This window comes from Podarcis vaucheri, assembly GCF_965113315.1.
Source record: "Podarcis vaucheri genome assembly, chromosome: 2".
NCBI lineage: Eukaryota > Metazoa > Chordata > Lepidosauria > Squamata > Lacertidae > Podarcis > Podarcis vaucheri.
The window spans coordinates 91,300,596-91,321,103 of record NC_138760.1 but is presented as its reverse complement, the minus strand read 5'-3'; the positions used below and the strand labels follow the sequence as shown (position 1 = coordinate 91,321,103).

General features: G+C 43.0%; 1 protein-coding gene and 1 long non-coding RNA gene across 3 annotated transcripts in view; one reads left to right on the top strand and one right to left on the bottom strand.

Annotated features, from left to right (window-relative positions):
* Positions 1-1,267: 1,267 nt before the first annotated feature.
* LOC309525564 lies at positions 1,268-7,689 on the bottom strand. The gene is made up of 3 exons (XR_014216423.1): positions 6,920-7,689; positions 4,826-5,097; positions 1,268-2,074 (listed from the first exon to the last, which is right to left on the bottom strand). It is a non-coding gene; the product is annotated as an uncharacterized lncRNA (long non-coding RNA).
* Positions 7,690-10,889: 3,200 nt separating this feature from the next.
* The window catches only part of LOC309525008 (clathrin heavy chain 2-like), a 46,495-nt gene continuing 36,876 nt past the window's right edge, over positions 10,890-20,508 (top strand). The window contains exons 1-2 of one of the 2 annotated variants that reach the window (XM_082210331.1): positions 10,890-10,952; positions 13,568-13,642. The gene's annotated coding sequence lies outside the window, so the exon portion shown is untranslated. Of the gene's footprint in view, positions 10,953-11,420; positions 11,664-13,567; positions 13,643-20,508 lie in introns of those variants that run through there. The other variant, XM_082210330.1, reaches the window with a different exon arrangement.

Here is a 20,508-nt window from a genome sequence, read left to right as displayed (position 1 = left end):
AACAATTGTTTTAACAGTTATTAAAATAACTTGTTTGTTTGTCTACCTAGGATCAGACATTACATGTTTATGGATATTGTGCCCGAAGTTCTCGAACATTTTGCAAAGAGGAACCACTAAAAGTTCTCCAGGATTTGCCAGGCTTGCCTTCTTTTTTACATCTTGAAGGCAAGGGAAAGTCATAGCTCAGTGGCAGAGCACATGTGTTTTGTGTAAACAACCCAAGGTTCAATATCCAGCTTCTCCAGGCAGAGCTGGGAAAAGACTCCTGTCTTATACTATCTATAAGCATTCCAAAGTTGTGTTCTTATCACACGTCACCCAATACCCACAATCCATGAGAAGAGCTTTACTGGGTCAGGTTATTATTTTTTAATATAATTTTTTATTTATTTTCCATTTAATATTATACATTCACATCATCTTTATCCACTATACCGCCTTGGCTCTTAGAGCCTATTGACTTCCTTCCCTCCTGCCTCATGGCTTTCAAAATTAACCTTTACTGGATCAGATTAATGCCCTTCTAGCAGAGTATTCTAATCCAGATGCTCTGGAAGCTCACACTCACAGCCAGGGCACAAAGGTAACGACTATCCCCTGATATGTATCTTCAGAGAATATGCAAACAAACTGCTGTAGCCAGCAGAGCATTCTCAGATCCACATTTGCATCTCTGTGACCATGATTGCCCATATACATGTGCGCATACAGCCAACCCAACATTTCTGTGTTGTTGTGTTGTGCAACTGTGGACTGGGGTTACTAGAACTCAAAGCATGAACACACTCTGCAGGGCAAAGATCAGAATCATAATGTTGAAGCAACTCTTGCCTCCAAAGCATAGTCCTAGTTTCCTACTGTTGAATCCTTACTCACCACATTGGATTCAGTCCTAAAGACTGCAGCATTTAAGAATGGTTCGGTTGCGTGACAGTATCAGCTTGTTATTTTTATACGCCAACAAAGCTACACCAATTATTCTCCTTCTGATACAAAATCTATAGTTGACCCGTAGTCTTGCTTGATGACGGATAGGACGGCAGGATGTGGCTAGAGCTGTTGTCTATTTATAAATGGACACTAAGTTGATATTTGTAAGATCCTGTATCATGAAAGTAACACGTAGAAGCTTTTAATATGGAAGTAACTGCAAGTGATTGGATTACAGGTGTGGATAGCCCTTGACTCAAGTATCACTGATGATCTTTCCAAAGATGAGCAATTCAGGCTCTAAACACACCAATATTTTATTTTATTTTATTACATACTTTGGTATCCTTTGAACATATACAATTTTCAGAATATGCTCAACAGTGCAGATCACTTATAAATTGATAAGATCCAATAAATAAAAGGCAAGGCTATTATGGTAGGACCCACTGTTTCACAACAGTTTTCTAGAATCCTCCTGATCAGTACTGCTGACTGGATCTTCTGGACCCAAGACACGATCTGTATTCAGCATCCCTTTCCCCTGCAGAATGCAATCCTTGACCATATGACTAACATTATGGGATCCCCAACCCACAGTACATCTAATCAGCTGGGACATCAGATGCAGGGCCTCTGAAAAGCCCTACTGGCTGAAAAACTGAGCAGCAGTTTCTAAACTACACCCCCCCCCAAAAAAAAAGCTAGGAGCACAACATGGACACATGAATAAAACAGCTGGTTATAAAACTGGGAGCTTTGTCTGAGCTACAGGCAAGTAATTACTAGCAAGTCACAGCTGTGCCCGATCACATGAGCAGGTGAAAATGTGATTGTGATGGGGTGTGATCACACCCTCATCATGCCCCCCCCCCATTCTTCCCATGAGAATTTGCTCAATGCTACTCAAAAGTGGGATTATTTGCTCCAAGAAGAGTTGAGCAATTTGCCCTTGGGAGGCCTCTTTTTAAAAAAACACATACAAGCAGAATAGGGGTGGGGAGGGAAGCTAGCAAGGCTTTTTGTAGTCAAAAGACAAAGAGCAAGGACCGCTGTCAAAGGTGACAATGACATCTAAACAAATTGAGGGGACTTTCTGAAGAGACCTTCAGGACACCAAACAGCAATCCCTTTTCCAGATCTGAAAGACAAGGCAAAAGAAAACGATATTTTGCAGAAAGTGGATATTGGAGCAGGTCATCTTTACTATGATTCTGAATGGCTGGCCCGCATCACATCTAGATAAATGTCACGTAACTAAAAGCTTAAAACATTGCTTTCTGCAAAAAGGATTTTATTTCCAGTTGAGGATTTCACTACTATTCCCTCTCGCAGCTAATCCATTATAGTGCCCTTTCTCGTCCTCTCTTGTGTACAGGGCAGCCTGGCTTACACTCATGGCAGGAAAACGGCTAAACAGCATTTCTCTCCATCAAATGGGTATTGAAATTGGTCTCTTGTGCAGAGTTATTGGTTTCATGTTTGAGGCTGTAGCAGTAATATGCAGTGTTTATGGGAAGAGGCAATAACAGGAGAAGCTAAATGAGATGGAAGCAGTGCTCTACCTGAGTTCTGTATATGCTCTGTAAAGGGGATGGGGCAAAATTCAAAGCACAGCACAGATGGCTTGAAGGGGACCCTTCCCCCAGTTGCACTTTTCTCCTTGAAGTTGCTTTGCACTCCCCATACCACATTTAATCAATCAATCTTCCTCCCTCTCAAGCACCAGTTACATGGACGCAGCAGTGAGTGACACCCATGTCTGCAGCCTCACATCTAGTTTGGTCCTCTGTGGTCCATTGAATAGAGAACTGAACTGTGCAGTGGGACCGCCAGGGTTCAAGCAGTAATCTGACAGCCATGTATTTGAGAGGTCAATTGTAAGTCAGAGTTTGCCAGGCAAACTCCACAGGAAGCCTATGCATTAAACATACTAGCCCCTTGTGAATGTATTCGCTTCTAGGAAAACATGCCTGGCGGACTGGACTTGCACTCTCCACATCCACATAACTGAGCTATAGAGGCCCTTAGACCGTTAGTAAACAAAGGATTTAAAGGTATGCTAAAGGACGTGACAGAGTTTTGCAGAATCGTGCAAGGTGTGAAGAAAGTGGACAGAGTTTTACACCCTCTCATAATATATTAGAACCAAGGCTCATCCAGTTAAGCTGAAAGGTGGGAGATTCAGGACAAACAACAAAGAAGTACTTCTGCACAGTCAATGGCATTGCTGCCTGACCTGAGCAATTAGGGCTCTTCTGTTCACATGAGGATAGGAACCATGTTTTCCTCAGGCCTGTGAACATTGTGGCCAATAAATAGGGGGCTGGGTGAGGTTTATCCAAAGGTCTATTGGGAGAAACATTTATGAGCTACTTCTTACTTCCTTTATGTAACTTCTGCTTTGGAATAATGGAGTTCAGAGGTCAGCTGCCTTTGAATAAGCTTGCTAAATCCACATTTGATGAAAATGGACTCAGTTCCCGCAAATATAATTATTAATCTTTTGTACCCTTCCTTCTGGCCTAAGACCTTGAGAGTAACTATGAATCTGCTATTTATGAAATCATCTTCTTTTGTTTGTCTGGATTCTGTTTCTCCAGCGCCCCTGCTTCAAATAAATATCTTATTTTAAGTAAGCAATATAGAGTTCTGCCTGGGCTGTTTCAACTGTATTTTTGCCAAAGCTTTACGGTTGAGCCAGCAAAGGCAGCTGTATTATACAAGCTGAAGGTTCCCACTTTTTTGCAAGGAGATTATTCACTGGCAGCAAACAATGGTATTCATCAAAAACAAAATGACAGTTTTCACTATCAGTTTTGAGTCAGTATCACAATTGCTTGCAACTACGACAGGTGAAGTGTCCACATGGGCTTCCTTCCATGAAAACACGTTGTCAGCATTCTATTTAAATGCTTTCAACATACATTTGGAAAAGGCACCATATGGCCTTTCCTGGGGGGGTAGGGGAGAGAGAAACAAAGTACAATTTGAGTTTCAGGTCCTATGCAGGAGATAACCCTAACTGAACTCAGAAGTGCTTACTTCTGAGTAGACATGCATAGGTTTGTGCTGTAAAAAGCAGAGAACATCATATGTGAGCTGATCACACACACTTTTTCCTATGCACTAACTTTTTAGCAGTCATCTGGTCTGTCATGCACTTCACTGCTCTGTCACTACCATATGCCCAGCAAGCTCCTTTTAAAAAAAACACTAAAAAAAAACTTGCCTAACACAAGGTGGGAGGACAACTAAAAGTATGGTGACTGTATTCAAGAGTGAAAGCTTCAAAGAGATGAGGGGCCTACCCAAAAAAGTCAGCTCAAAGCAACAAAACAGGCATGCATATATATTAGCACTCAGTGTGATCATTACAGAACTAGATGGATGAATGATTTGATTCAGCATAAGGTCCTACTCATATACACTCTATCCCAGAGTGGGCCCAGCTACAAAGGTAACCCAGAAGTGAACACTTTTACAAAGAACAGCAAATAATACTATTATTTATTAGATTGATGAGATGGGGCTTTACGAAGTACAGGACACATCCTAGCCCTTAGAAGCTCACAAACTAAACAGTATACTTGGAAAAACATAGTATTGTATGTGTTACTAACACGTAGTTTCTACATGTTAGTAACACATACTATGCAGCCAAAGAAATTAGGCACTCTTGCTTGGCCTTGTGAAAACGCTTGCCTGATGCTTCTAAACCAAGTAAGAGAAGAGATGCTCTGTGATTGGGAGGAAAGTGGGTGGGGAGAGCAAAACCAACCCTTATTTCTTTTACACCCTCGGAGAAAAAGCAAAAAACAGATTTCCATCATCTATGAAGAAACAGGCAGCTATTTCACAAACTGTACATCCAAAATGACAGCATCCTTACCTTCTAATTCCCTCCCACTCCCTTACTTGGAACCAGCCTCTTGGATCGACTACTGGATGATATGCCTGAATGGGCTGAGACAGTCTGAAAATCGAAGGCTTCCCCAGGGTGCCATTCCTGATGGAATTAGCAGCAGGAGCTGAAAGCTGCATGCAGATAACTTTTTCTTCTTCTTGAAGTGTGTGTAGTGGGGGGAGTGACTACAACATTTGGATTTGAATAGGAGGGTGATTAGAATAACAGGTTATGCTCTGTCAGAAAGCCTGAGTGTCCTGCAATGTAAATAAATGAGAAATTAGCCTTTCAAGCCTTCTACACTATGAGATTTATGTACCATGGAGCTGGGGAAGATGATCACCAATAAGGCTTATGGTAAATATTTGAGTGTGCACACTAGGCAGTTAACTCTCCTGTATATAGGGAAAGACATCACAGGAGTTCATCCTACCTGGCAAAGAACTTAAAACACAATCCTGCTGCTCTTGAAGGACTTTGGCCTCAATTACCCATACTATAGAACTGATAACCATCGTGAAAGCACATCTTGCTCCTGAGCCCAAAATGCCTGTGTTCAGACTGCCATCCTGAACTGCCTTGTCAGGGAGTGAGCGCCCTTGAACTCAACAGGAGTTACGTTTGACTAAACACGCCTAAGACTGTGCTGCAAATCCCCAGCTACTTCCCCAAGCCCGGATTGATTGAGAAGACATGTCATGAGTAGCTTGGACTTGAGAAAAGGCAATTGGCAGGAAGGATAGGTGGACAAGATGCTTGAGGAAAAGAGCAGGGGATGTTAAAAAAAAACAACACTAAAAACTGGAGCAATATGTGGGAAATGGAGAGGCTGGCCAGGACTTATGAGAGTTATTTTCTAAAACATGTAGAGGGCACTAGGTTGAAGTCTGCTGCAAACAACACTTAACTTAAATTGAGCTCCATGCTTCAGGTTTGCAGAGGCCCTTGAGCAAGCTGTCTTCAGTGAGCTGTACTCCTTCTTCTTTGCCACTGACCATTTCTTTTCCCTCTCCCTCTGTGCATAATCTGTACCACAAGCCCCTAAGGAGGCGGGTGATGGGAGCAGAAGCCCCCATTAATTTTTCTTATCACTCCTCACTTGAAGAGGGCAGGTGAACAGGCAGCAAGGAGCAAGAGCCAGTCATAAGCGTCAGTAGCAAAGTCCTGGCTGGCATGTGGTCTTTGACCAGTGCCCGGTTATGCTAACCTTTGATGGGCTTTATGCTATTTGGGAGGGCATCGTTTAAGAGACATGGGATAAAGGGAGTGGGATAGTGTATATAGAGCCATGAAATGCACAATCTAAAAAAAGAAAAGAAATAGCCACATGAAGCTAAAAAAAAAAGAGGAACCAAAAATAAAGTGCCACAGGGACAAGATGATGCATAAGGCTTAGAGACAAGAGGGGCTAGAGGAATGGAACAGAAGATAAAAGCCACAGGAATATTCTGGCAGTTATAGTTCCTTTTCTCACTGAAACATTGTGACCTGGTAATCTGATGAGACAACAAGGGCCAATAAGTAGTGTGTATTGATTTGAACCAGCTAGTTCTTTTTAACTGCAGAGTTTCGAGTTCCTGTTGCATTGCTCTATTGAATTTATAGATCTAAGTAAAGTTTGATTGTGTTTATTTGCAATAAATTCCACATAATTTGATTGCTATATTCCTAGTCAACTTCATTAAGATCTCGTGACCATCCTTAGTGGTCAATATAAGTCTGCTATTAAAGTTTCTGTGGTGAATAGAAACTTGTGCAGCAAAAGGTAGGTTGGTATAAGCAATTATATATTCCAGACTGTAAATGTTACTGTGTTCACTTTTGTTGGTTGGAAAAGAAAAATAGGTATATAAAAAGAGAATTCCTGGATGCCTAGATCCAAGTTTTGGGCAAGTACTCTTTGGTGAGAGAACCCCAGCAGAGACTTGAAGTCTGGACATATGCAGTAAAGTAAAGTGTGGAAATATACAGGCAGCTAGACCTTTAAAATATCCCCTTCTAAGTTGCTTCTAAAGTTCCTCTCTTACCTTAGCATTGAAAGATACCAGACATTTGATAAGCTAAAAATGGTTTACTTACAAACTCTTCAAAGGTCAGATTCATATGCTTTTCTGTACAACAGTAAGAAAATGGAGGCAGTAAAACTCAGGTTCGAAAGTGATAAATGTTTCTAAATTATTTGTATGGAAACACAAAGATGGCTTGCTTAAGCCACACGGTCTGGGCTTGGATCAGCCAGCCCAAGCCTCCTTCCTGGTAGGATTCACATGGTGGAATGGGAGAACAAAGGCTTGATAACCCAAGGTAAGGGCTAGCTGAGTCTGGCAGGACATCTTACTCTATGGTCTTAACCCCATCATACATTTTAGTTATAAGAGGCAAGTATAATCCAAATGAAACAATACATTTTAAAAAGCATGGGGGAAGAGATCAGAGTATCAAGTATTGCTTTTTTTTAATGAAAACTTCAAAAGAAGCTTTCAACTTAGTTTGGATTTTACATCTCACTCATATGCAGCACTAGGCTATTGGTTTAGTATTGATTTAGATTGCAGAATCTAGCTCCTGAATACCTAAACACACTTCCTGCACAATTTTTGCTTTTCTTGTCAGTCTCCCACCCAAGTGTTGGGCAGCCCCAAACCTGCTTAGCTTGTAAGATCAGACAAGCTCACAGCTTGAAATGTGATGGCAATTTTAAAAATGATTAAACTCACTGCAACCTATTACAGCTGTTCCAGGAAACAAGGATTCACCTTGAACAGCATCCAAAAGAAGAGCAAAACTCCCAACTTCACATAATATAAACAATATTGAATACCCACAAGCCATATACAAACAGTGACTCTGATCCATAGCTGTCAACTTACAGATTTGAAAATAAGGGACCAGCAGCCTTGAAAATAAGGGACCAGCGGCCAAAATAAGGGACCTGCAGCCTCACCTGTTCCAGGCACTCCAGTCTTCCTGTCCTCCTGCAGTCTGGTCAAACTCATGCTGGTAGCTTCGAGAACACTGTCCAACCAACTTTGTAACCAGAGGTTCAACTGAATAGAATCTGAATCACATGCACCACAAGGCCTATGCAGCCTCAACTTAAGATGGCTCCCCGGCCTGGCTTTGCACTGCAAAGTTTGCAGCAGCACGTGCAACAAAATGGCATCCAGCATTCAAAAAAACCCTCAGCTTGCATTAACTAGCCACACACAAGGCATGCAAGCTCCACCCCCAGTCGTTCTTAGACTTCTTATTGGGTGAGCAACACAGCCAAGCAACACAGTTGGAGCCTCCCTCCTCCCTGGCCGGCAGGGAGGGAGGGAGAGGAGCTGCTTCCTTTGAAATTTAAGGGACATCATTTAAGGGACATTTAAGGAACATCCATCAATAAGGGACAGCAGCAGGACATGGCGCTGGAATAAGGAACTGTCCCTTCAAATAAGGGACACTTGACAGCTATGCTCTGATCCAGCTATGCAAGTGCACTGTAGCAAGGGCTGCACACATAGCCCATGCCAGATAATCAGAAATCATGGTCGATGAAGGATCTGACATGTGGGGAGATGGACTACAAACTGACAGTGTTCTGACCTGGACTACATGCAACACAGCTTGGCAGATGCATCGGGGGGAACCAATTGTACGGTAACAACACCCATTGGTTCATACAGTTCCTCATTCTATTAGAGCTGGGGTGGCTAACATGTGTCTCTCCAGAAGTTGTTGGACTCCAACTCCCATCAGCCCAAGCTGCTATGGCCAAATACAGACAGGAGCTGTAGTCCAGCAAATGCTTCTTTCTGGGGCTGGTGATCAACATGAAAAGTGTGCTTCATGAATTTTAAAAAAAGGTCTCTGATCCTTCCATGTTATTAGCAGGCCAATGGTAGCAAGATGCTTGTTGAGCAGATCTCTCTTAGCTCCCTCAGAAGGCTTTTGCTTCCATGTCTTCTCCCCCCAAAAACAAAGTTTTGCACATCAGACAAGTAGTTGCAGCCAATGATAGGGAAGAATGAGAGTGATAATTTAAGTTTAAAGACTTACCCTAACCTAGGAATGCGCAGACCTGTTGGTTTTGATTTCTCTCAAGTTCTCACTTTTCCAATTTTAAGTTCTCCATATTTCTGTTATCAGTTTGAGAATTGAGAAAAACAAGTCCTCTTGTAAATTCAGCAGCATTTGAATTGTATGCAATTTTACTTAATAGACACATTTTTACACATTGATTTTTCCTTTATATAATGCACTTTTACATGCTATTTTCACTAATATGCACACTTTAGTCTAGCAAGCACATTTCTTAACACTTTTACGTGACTGGAGAAATGTGCTGCAAAATTCAGAGGGTGTGTATTTCTCTTGGTTCACGTATTCTATCAGAAAGTACAAATTAGGTAGGTTCACCTTTAAACGTGAACTGAATAGCATTTCTCCCCCCATTCCTAACCTTCCTGCGGATGCCAAGTGTCTGAGACCCTCTTGGAGATAAGTCTTGCCTCTTCCTTCTCTGTGCCAATGGGGAAATGGCCGCTCAGCTGATCTTCAAGTTAACACCACTGTTGATAGGTGTGGTGGCTTCACGTGGAGCACGGTCAACACCATCTCTGGGAATCAAAAGAGGCTGGGGAAGGTGCAGGATGCTGAACCTATTTCAGTCACTATGGTGACAGGATGCAAAGTCCTGTTTTGTAGAAGGAACACCAAGAGCTGTGGCTTGTCACACCGAGGTGGAGGAAGCTATTCGATCCACCTATTAAGGTACAAGAGCTCAGTGCTCCTTCGCATCCTGTCACCAAGTCTACATTGGACACACCAGACTAGAGAATCTAGCCACTCTAAATTCCTAAAAACATCATTTGGGGGCATTGAAAAGAAATAAAGACAAGCAATATGACCAGTGGGGAAACATGAAAGCATATTCACCCCTCAAGCTGAGTGTGTGGTATCTGATGAAGCAGTTTTGTTAACACAAGGACTCCTGTGTGGAACTCCCAAATCTCTGGAGAAGAATTGGAGAGGATGTGGTGGGTGCACAGAGGAGAAGGGGGGTGGAGTTCCACGGGACAAAAGAAAACCCTTGCACTAATGGAAATACTTTGTTGGATACCGTCCACTGTTTGCATGATACAGTATAAGTATGTGCAATCCCTACCAAGATTTCCCCAAGGCTGCCTTGCATAGTTTCCTTCAACATTCCCAAACAAACATATTCAAGCCAGTTTTTCACATTAACTGCTTCCGGCCATGAACATTGCGCACCATCTGCATTATTTCTGCTTCTGCCACCCCCGTCAAAAACCAAGTAGCTGCTCGGTTGGTCTTCCTCGCTGAATTCATCTATCTCTTGTTGCCATAAAACAAGCTTTCTGAAACCTCACATTCCCTCCGTATCTTTCTCTGGAGCATGAGAAAAGTTGTGTCTGGGCCCGACTCTCTGACTCAGCGGATTAAATAGACTTTGTTGGGATTACAGCTGCCAATCAAGTTCAAGTGCATTTTTAATAGTTTAATTTGTGGCACAGGGTTTCAAATAAAATCATCAAGTGCAGTCGATTAAACTCATTAAGTCCTTACGGACTTGCCTGTGTGCAGTGCTGTTATCAGATTCCGAGACATGAGAATTAATTAGGCCTCTGTTATCCTTTGTATGGATTAGTGTGCTAGGCCCAGAGGCCTGGCGTTTTTCTGTGAATACACTAGGCCTATAATCTCTTTACCAGCCCTACTGGGAGAGGCAGCGGCCTAAAGAGATTTCTTCAACATTCCTCAAAGATCAAACTACAACCAATTTCACATTCTCTGACATTTTTATTTAAATAAAGTACTGTGCAAATAAGTCACTTTGCCCTGAAGAATACAGGAAGGTGGAAAGGCCTAGATTCTTAAGTTATGGACTACCCTCTGAGGAGCACCCATTTGACTTTTGGGAAGGAAGTGAAACCTTGGTTCCTTTGAAGTAGTCCAGGAAAGGTGCTGACCATATCACTCCGCTTTTGCTAATCTTGTATTTGCAGTTGCTAATTATTACTGCAACCTCTTTTTTGGCTGTACTGTTTTCATCCTTGCTTTGTTTTCTTGTAAACTGCCTAGGGTGCCTTTCGGATACGAAGGGAAGGTAAAAAAAAAAAGTTTTAAATTCAATAAATAATCAGCCTAGTAAATACAGCTGGCATCTTGTATTTGCATCTTCCATGTGAAATATTAGCACACGGATTATAATAGTACATGAAGGGAATGGGAACAGAACATCCCTGGCTTTTAATCGGGTACAGCCTTACAGCAGTTGTGTTGTGCTGGATTTGATGATAGGATGTCAGTTTGTCTTGTCTAGCATTTATCATGGTTTGAAATCACTACCCACATCGTGCATCAAATATATTTTGTTCTTATGTATGGTTGTGCACCCTAAGGGTCAGTCTTACAGCCCAGTCTACTGTAGGTTTACTGAAAAACACCACTAACAGGTCACAGTCACTAAGGCCATGGTAACCTCCAGTTTAGACTACTGTAATGCATTCTACATGGGGCTACCCTTGAAAATGGTTCAGAAATTGTGATTGGTGCAAAATGCAGCCACCAGGGTGCTGATGGGGGCAACGTGTTAGGTGTACACAATCTCAATTTTACAACTACATTGGGTGCAGGTTGTGCTCAAGGTGCTTAGACTTAAAGCCCTTAATGCCTAGGGCCTAAATATATCAGAGAATACCTGCTATTCATGCCTTGAGATTTGCAGACAAAGTCCTCCGAGTGGTCCCTGCACAGAAAAAAAACAGCAGCTCAGGGAAGAGTGTGTGTTTTGTGGTGAAATTCATTTCCCACTAAGGTACATCTGACTTCTCCAGTATATTATTTTTGGAAATGGGTTAACATCTCTTTTGTCAGGATTCTGGAGGAGAGGTGTGGTGAAGAATTGTTAGCTGACAAATAATTTGATGCCGCCTTTTTCTGCTGTTATAGAATCATAGAATCATAGAATCATAGAGTTGGAAGAGACCACAAGGGCCATCGAGTCCAACCCCCTGCCAAGCAGGAAACACCATCAGAGCACTCCTGACATATGGTTGTCAAGCCTCTGCTTAAAGACCTCCAAAGTAGGAGACTCCACCACACTCCTAGGCAGCAAATTCCACTGTCGAACAGCTCTTACTGTCAGGAAGTTCTTCCTAATGTTTAGGTGGAATCTTCTTTCTTGTAGTTTGGATCCATTGCTCCGTGTCCGCTTCTCCGGAGCAGCAGAAAACAACCTTTCTCCCTCCTCTATGTGACATCCTTTTATATATTTGAACATGGCTATCATATCACCCCTTAACCTCCTCTTCTCCAGGCTAAACATGCCCAGCTCCCTTAGCCGTTCCTCATAAGGCATCGTTTCCAGGCCTTTGACCATTTTGGTTGCCCTCCTCTGGACACGTTCCAGTTTGTCAGTGTCCTTCTTAAATTGTGGTGCCCAGAACTGGACACAGTACTCCAGGTGTGGTCTGACCAGAGCGGAATACAGTGGCACTATTACTTCCCTTGATCTAGATGCTATACTCCTATTGATGCAGCCCAGAATTGCATTGGCTTTTTTAGCTGCCGCGTCACACTGTTGGCTCATGTCAAGTTTGTGGTCAACCAAGACTCCTAGATCCTTTTCACATGTACTGCTCTCAAGCCAGGTGTCACCCATCTTGTATTTGTGCCTCTCATTTTTTTTGCCCAAATGCAATACTTTACATTTCTCCCTGTTAAAATTCATCTTGTTTATTTTTGCCCAGTTCACTAATCTGTCAAGGTCGTTTTGAAGTGTGATCCTGTCCTCTGGGGTGTTAGCCACCCCTCCCAGGGGTGGGTGTTCTTAGAGTTATGGCATTATTCTGATTATATTTTGTTTGTATTTAATTCTATTGTTTTCAATATGTTTATATTGAAGTAAAATGTCCTGGGGCCTTACTGGCAAAAGGCAGTATATAAGACAAGACAAACAAACAAATTTCAGTGAGACTTTCTTTCGCTTAAACAGCCCTCGTACCCTAGTAAATTACAATAAGTGTATTTCATTGAAATTGTACTCTCCAGTCTTTCCTTTCTAGAGGGAAGTTCATTGAGCATGTGGCAGCAGAACAATTTCAGGCATTTTCATTCCCATTTTATTTACTGATAATGATAATAAATGTTAGTTAGCCTGTTATCTCTTTTTCTAATTTCCATCAACACTTCCTCATGTTCATTCCCCTCAGAGAAGAGATACTTTCCACCTCCACTGAACTTCTCACAGTCCCGGCCATTTTTACTTAGCATGCATGGAGTTGGCTGGAGCTAATCCAACCCGAAGGGCTGTGGTATGGCTAGGAGATGGGCCAGGCAAGTGAGGAGGCACTGGGTAGGCCAGGCATAGGCAAACTCGGCCCTCCAGATGCTTTGGGACTACAATCCCCATGATCCCTAGCTAACAGGACCAGTGGTCAGGGATGATGGGAATTGTAGTCCCAAAACATCTGGAGGGCCGAGTTTGCCTATGCCTGTAGACTGTGGCACTGAGACCCATCCGAAAATGGGCCAAGAGTCCCAGCCTACTTTTTGAGAAATGCCGATGTATATGGAACTGCTGGGAGACTAGCCAGAGCCTTGGCAACACATTTAATCAACAGACAACTGTATATTCAACTGTATATTTCTTGAAGTTCGCAGGACCTACCATCTCTGTATGTCTATGATACTTCCACCTTGTCTACTCCTACTGAACAGGTTTGGAGTCAGGGTGTATTCTTGGATCTGGCATACTCCTGGAGAAGCAGCCAGCGGTGGTAGCAGTGACAAGAGGTAGGAGTGTGTTTTACCATCTATATTTACTACGAGTAAGCAAAGACATGCTTTTGTAACCTTCACACATTAACCGTGAGAGTGTGCTCCTTTCAGGACATGTAGCTCTTATTGATATATTATTGAAAAGCAAACCTTTTGGAATATATGTATAAAGTGTGCTTCCATATTTTGATTCAGAAAAAGATGCATTTCAACTATTGCATCAGGACTTGGGAAAACAAAGGAGGGCAACCCCAGCATACACAGCGGCGGAGCTTCATTCTCCAGCCCCGGGGGGGGGGGGCGGAGAGCAGGTGAAGTGGGGCTGGCGCGCGTCCTGGGGGCATGGCATCCAGTGCTGGGGGGGACAACCATGATGGCACCCCACCCAGATTGCGCTGCTGGGGGCGGTGTGCTCCCCCTGCACTCGTCTACTTCCTCCAGTGAGCGTACGTACATCTCTCCCCAACCAAATGACGTCACTGAAGACACCAACCATCAGATTGCTTTTTGCAGCAAGGGGTTGGCCTCAGGCACAGGTTTCAACATGAGCACAAATTACTTGGATGTAATGTGCCAGTTGAGTGTTTTGCACAAGCAGGGGAACAAATGGCATAACAAGGAAACCATGTTAGTGATTTGTTCAGAGGAGGGAGTACAGTGCTTTAGGCAGAGCCCTAAGGTGGGATTTCTTTGGTCTTTAAGGATATAGTTATTTACATTCACCAATAAGGCCAGCCACTCACAGGGTTTGCTAAACGAGGCTTTGTCCAAGAGCATTTTTCCAGAGACATAAATTATTTTTGATAGGCCAGCTGCCAGCAAACCCACTCAGCAAATGTATGGCAACGTTACAGCACATTGTAAAAAGAGTGATGAACTTAAGGGGATGAGGAAAAGTAATCCTTACTGCAGCTGGCAAGAGTTTTACACTCTCTAACGGCCCTGGCAAATTGCATTTGCAGGGAGTTCAGCTTTGGCAATTTTCAAGCTCACTCACTTGGGCCTACCAGTTCTTGCTTTGGTTTATTACAGAGGTTTAAACATATGGGCCCATGACCTCCAAGTCTGTGACTCCCCAAGGTGACTTCAACAATCAAGTCCAGTTACAGTATTTCTTCCCTCTCTCTTCCCCTCCTCCCATTTCCCTTAACTTCCATTTCCTTGCTGACAGAGTTACAGACATTCAGGGGTTGTGCCTGGTGTAGCAAATAGTTCAAGGCCTTGTCTGGACCCCTGCAGATGTGGAGGTCTGACATGCATCAGATCTGAGCAGTCTATACCATATTGCCCACTTGATCAGCACTGTGATAAGAATCACACAATAGTCATGAACAACTTGTCTGTGGTGTGTTGCAGGAGCAATAAGGTTTCTCATGCCCATTGTGTTATGAACCATACTGTTATCGTTTCTGCTGTTTAGCCTAAGCCTGGGGGGGATGAATCACAATAATGCAAGTGTGCAGAAACAGTAATTGTATATATAGACTTGTCTCCTTTTATTTATTTATTTTTAAAGGGTTTCACCTATTCTTTTGGCCAATTTTGTTTGCTTCCAACCAGATATCCACCATTCTCCTAATTTACATGTGCTCCAGTGCCTCTTGAAAGTCACCCAAATCAAGGTTAACTCTTTCCAAGAACTTGGAAATTTAAGTTGTATAAGCAGGCATGAATTTGCCACTTTGTCTTGGTTAAAGTGGTACAGCCTGCTTACTTGAGGAGAGGGAGCAACACCTGGAAACAAGAGAGATGCTCCCCTTCTCAACATCAAACATCAGATAAAACGCCTCCACTGTCTTATATTTATCTAAAACAAAGCTGCATACAAGGAAGAGGGAGACCCTGGGCTTTCCCCTCACTTCAGCTTCCAATAATCTCCACTGATCCCAGAGGATGCTACAACTTTTGTTTAAGACTTTAGTGACCCTTCCCTTGCTTTTCACCTCCCCTGTAATTTCCATATAGTATTTATAGGCTGCTTTATAATCAGTTTCTCAGGGCAGCTCACAACAGAAGATAAAATACATATGCATACATACATCATTGTATTTGTATGCTGCCTTTCCATAGTTCATGGGACGCGGGTGGCGCTGTGGGCTAAAGCCTCAGCGCCTAGGGCTTGCCGATCGAAAGGTCGGCGGTTCGAATCCCCGCGGCGGGGTGCGCTCCCGCTGCTCGGTCCCAGCGCCTGCCAACCTAGCAGTTCGAAAGCACCCCCGGGGGCAAGTAGATAAATAGGTACCGCTTACCAGCGGGAAGGTAAACGGCGTTCCGTGTGCGGCTCTGGCTCGCCAGAGCAGCGTTGTCACGCTGGCCACGTGACCCGGAAGTGTCTCCGGACAGCGCTGGCCCCCGGCCAATAGATGTGAGATGGGCGCACAAACCCCAGAGTCTGGCAAGACTGGCCCGTTCGGGCAGGGGTACCTTTACCTTTACCTTTACCTTTCCATAGTTAAAACCATGCTCAAGTCGGCTTACAACATGAACAAAATTACATAATTACCGGTATAAAAAGTAGACTTAAAGACGAAATAAAACATCAAAAAGTGCACAATCAAATCAATCACCACATAAATCATAATAAGATCTAAAATAAAGATACACAATGATAACATCAATAACGGACAAACCCCACCCCACAATGAAACCCCCTAAACAATGCCCTAGCCCAAGAGTTTGTTCAGCAACCTCAGCTTTTGTAGCTGGAGTCAGTCAGGCCCCTGTCCTCCCAGGCCAGGTGGAAAAAGGCCTGCAAGGCAGGCAGCAGGTCTTCCAAGACTCACAGCCAATATAACATTCACAATTATTTTTCTCTATTTTTTTCCCCCTTCATTTCCAAATGTTTTGCATTTATAGCACAATTATATAGTGTCTATTCAAAAGTAAGTCTCATGGAATTAAGTGAGTCCCACTGAATTAAGTGAGACTTACTACCAGATAAGTGGGTCTTTCAACTCAGTTTGTAAGATACCCTTACTCCAATTACTTTATATGGGGTTACTGTATCCCTGAAAGGATGCTATGAGGTTAGTCAAGCTGAGAGGTGAGAACATCTATCAACTTTGTATCTGAATACAGGATTGTATCCACCTGTTCCACATCCAAGACCTTTCCTTTTAATGTTTGTGCCTCACTTTTCTTTCCAAAAGTAAAGTCAAAAGCTGCTAACAATAATTTTAGTGTTTGTATGTGTGTGTCGCAAAGGGAGGGAGAAAAGCAGGGAGGAGAATGGCAATAAAATTGTACAATAACATCAATAAAATTTCAGTTCAGTTCCTAAGGGAAAACCCAACTATTCAATTAATAAACATATTACAAAGTCCATAAACATTAAATCAATAAATTCCTGCAGTGTGAATATTTCAATAAGTAACAAGGGGATAATAAAACACAAGACATACTTTAGTCAAAAATATGTACTCTCATGCGCTCCCACAACTAATATTTTGGAGCATGCCATTATTGTTATAACCCTGTACATAGTTACATGGGAGGCAGTCCCATTAAACTCAGTGGGCTCACTTCTAATAAGGCCCACTGTTTACCTAAAAGGTTGACTGTTGTAGTTAAATATTTCTACAAAATAAACAGCACCAATTTCATTACTGCAATGTGCTTAATGTGGAGCTTCAGTTGAAGACAACTTGGAGGCTGCAGCTAGTGCAGAATGAAGTGGCTAGGCAACCATGTGGAATATTGTTGTTGCCATGTTGCTGGAAGCATGAAACGCCATTTCTAAAAGAACTACTGGTCTGGAGAAAATTTATCCTGATGTTTTTTCTACCATTCCTCCTCCATACAAAAAAGCCGCCTTTGAAATTTTTCAAAGAGGAGATAAAATATCAGTGGGTGGAGTGCAGGTGTGTGTGTGTGTGTGTGTGTGTGTGTGTGTGGTGTGTGCTTAGCTTACTTTCAAGGTGCCTAAATGTGCCAATAGAACATGGTAAAATCATTTTAAGAACATGAGAAGTATATGCTGAATCAGGCCAGTGGCCCATCTAGTCCAGCATCCTATTTCCATAGTGGTCAGTCAGAATATACCTATGGAAAGCCCAAAAGCAGGAGCTTAGTACAACCGTGCACTCTCCATTTGCAATCCCAGCAGTGCCCATCTGCAAAGCTGCCCCCCAAAAAATGGCAGCCAAAGACAAGGTCTCCTATACTTCATATTCCTTCTCTACCAAAAAGGAGGTCAGTTTCTACTTGCATATGCCTCCTTGACAGAAACAAACTAGGGAGCTATGATATGCTTTGTGGCCAGCTCTTGTGTTCCCTCAGCAAGGGCATATAAACTGCCATAAGGGTAAGGGAACCTCTTGCCCTCCAGAGGACATTAACTTCAACTCCCATCAGCCCTCGCCAGCAGTCAGTAATGATGGGAGCTATAGCCTAGCAATCTCTAGCAAAGGATCTCTCTCTCTGCCTCTTTTCTTTGTGAATGACCAGAGTGTCTCTATATGACAGAGGCCATTGAGGCTTCAGCCACCGAACTGCCAATTCAGTGAGTCATTCTGGAGAGATTAACAGTATGGAAAGGGGAAAAGGTGGGCACTTATCCACCAGGTCAGTACATAGCACAGTTGTTAGTGGGCAACGAACAATTTCCTTCCAGTGAAGGCTGAAGCAATGCTGGATGGAGTTTCTGGAACTGCCATGTGCAGCCTGCATGTCCCCTTGCTGAGAGAAATGACTGTAGAATGTGGCCTTTTGCTGAACACAAAGCCAGGCTGCCAGGAGAAGGATGCTGTGCCTGTGTTGTGGAAGACGCCTGTGCCTGAATTTGTTTTATGTGTGTAGATCAGTGCACGCTGACCAACACAGTCTTCGCAGTAAGGCTCTCTTCTGATGGCATGAGTGTCACGACGACCGGTAGATTCTTATCTGTTGCAGCCTTCATCCACCTTCACAACCATTGTAACATACCACTTGTTATCTTTCGCCTGTTCTGCCATTAAGGACTTCTTGGATCATTCTTTGTCTAGCTCCTCCCCCTTGACCTTACCACCTTCAGTGACCCTACTGGGAATATGAGACTCCCGATGGCTTCACTCACAAGGATCATAGGAACGTGCAAGCCCACTCACCGCAACCAGGTGATGATCCAAAAACCCATCCCAAACCCAAACCCCAAAAAGTCCCATGGTGATTGGCAAATGGTAACGGGGGCAGGACCATGAAATCTTGAAACCCCTAGTCATGAACTGGCACATGGGCAGTGGATGCAGACTCAGTTGTTCTGACTCAAGGAATGAGGCAGTTGAGTAGCTCGGCAGCTGTATCCATGACTGAGCATTCCTATTTAGGATCCACTCTGCTCACCTCGAAAAGGGGGAAGGCCTAGAAAAGGTGCCCTAAACATAGTCTGCCTCCCTTTTTCTCTGACTGGATTACTGTGCCCAGTGGGGTCACCACCCAGTGGTCGTAAAAGACAAATGAACTTTGGAACATGGACTATATGGACTTTGTTGGATAACGCAGATAATGAGCGTCCCAAATGGAAGACTGCCATCATTGCAAGAGAGTTGCGATGTTTTAACATCAATATTGCAGCGCTTCAAGAAACTCGAAGAGCAGGAGAAGGACAACTGAAGGAAGAAAGAGGAGGCTACAAATTCTTTTGGAAAGGTCTATCTGAACAAGAACGTTGAAGTAGGCTTTGCTATCAAAAACCATATTGTGGAGCTCTTGTCAGAAGTCCCTACCAGCATTAATGAGCAACTTTAAACCCTTCAAATAAAACTCGTCAAAAACCAACAGGCTAGTATTTTAAGCACTTATGCACCAACACTGGATGCCGATTCTCAGCTGGATGCCATCCTTTCAGAGATGCCTAAGACCTGGGTGATTTTAATGCAAGAGTTGAGTGAGATTTTGATCAGTGGCCTGGGACTATTGGGAAAGAAGGAACTGACAACAGCAACTAGAATGCAATCTTACTTTTGACTATATGTGCAACGCACAACCTTGTTATTACCAACACATTTTTTTCGACAAAAAAATAAATTTAAAACATCATGGAGGCATGAGAGATTTGGGAACAGCATGGGCAAAGGTCTATTTGCACAAGCTAAAAATGCATAGTTATTTAGTTGAATACTCGTGCACACACCTAACATTTTTGGCCCAGTATTACTTATGAGGGCTACTCATGGCAGCAGAGCAAGGAAATATATATACTCATCAAGAGAGAGGAGAAAAGGAAGCTGAAAATGTTTGTTTTGATAGAAGCAACTAATTCAAGATTCGAAAACATGGGTCTGTCCCATAATCTGTTCTAGAGACTTGTTCTGAATTCCAAGTCTACCCTGTTACATCTCCCAAGTAAGGGGGAATGTTTACCCCACCCTTGTGTTCCCTCTGCCTGGTCCGTTTTCCTTCAAATTGTTTAATTCATCATAATTGAAGACAGGCACAGAGAGTTGTTGCTCCTTCCCAACCTCTCTTCACCATACGTCTCTCTCATACATTTTCCCCCTCCCTCTGTGCACATGAAATTGATGAATGCCTCTTTAAGGTCTCATGCCTGCCACCTCGACAGAACACCCTTGTAAATCAGATAAATATCTCAAGGATCCTTATCCTGGGAAAATTGAGATAATTGCACTAAATTGAAGTGCCTCTTTTTTTCAGCTGGAGTCTCTTGTAGTAACAGGTGCGCACTGACTGCTAATTCCTGCACAGGAATTACTCTGTCTCTCTCTCTCTCTCTCTCTCTCTCTCCATGTCAGAAGCAAAAGCTTCCAGTAGCAGGCCCAAGTCAATCCGCTGAACTGATATTTAGCCAAGATAAATTATCAATCAGGAACCTTTTTACAGCTCTATTCGAGACTCATTGAGAAAAGGTCACCCTTGCCAAGACCACAGTTATTTCTGACATTCTC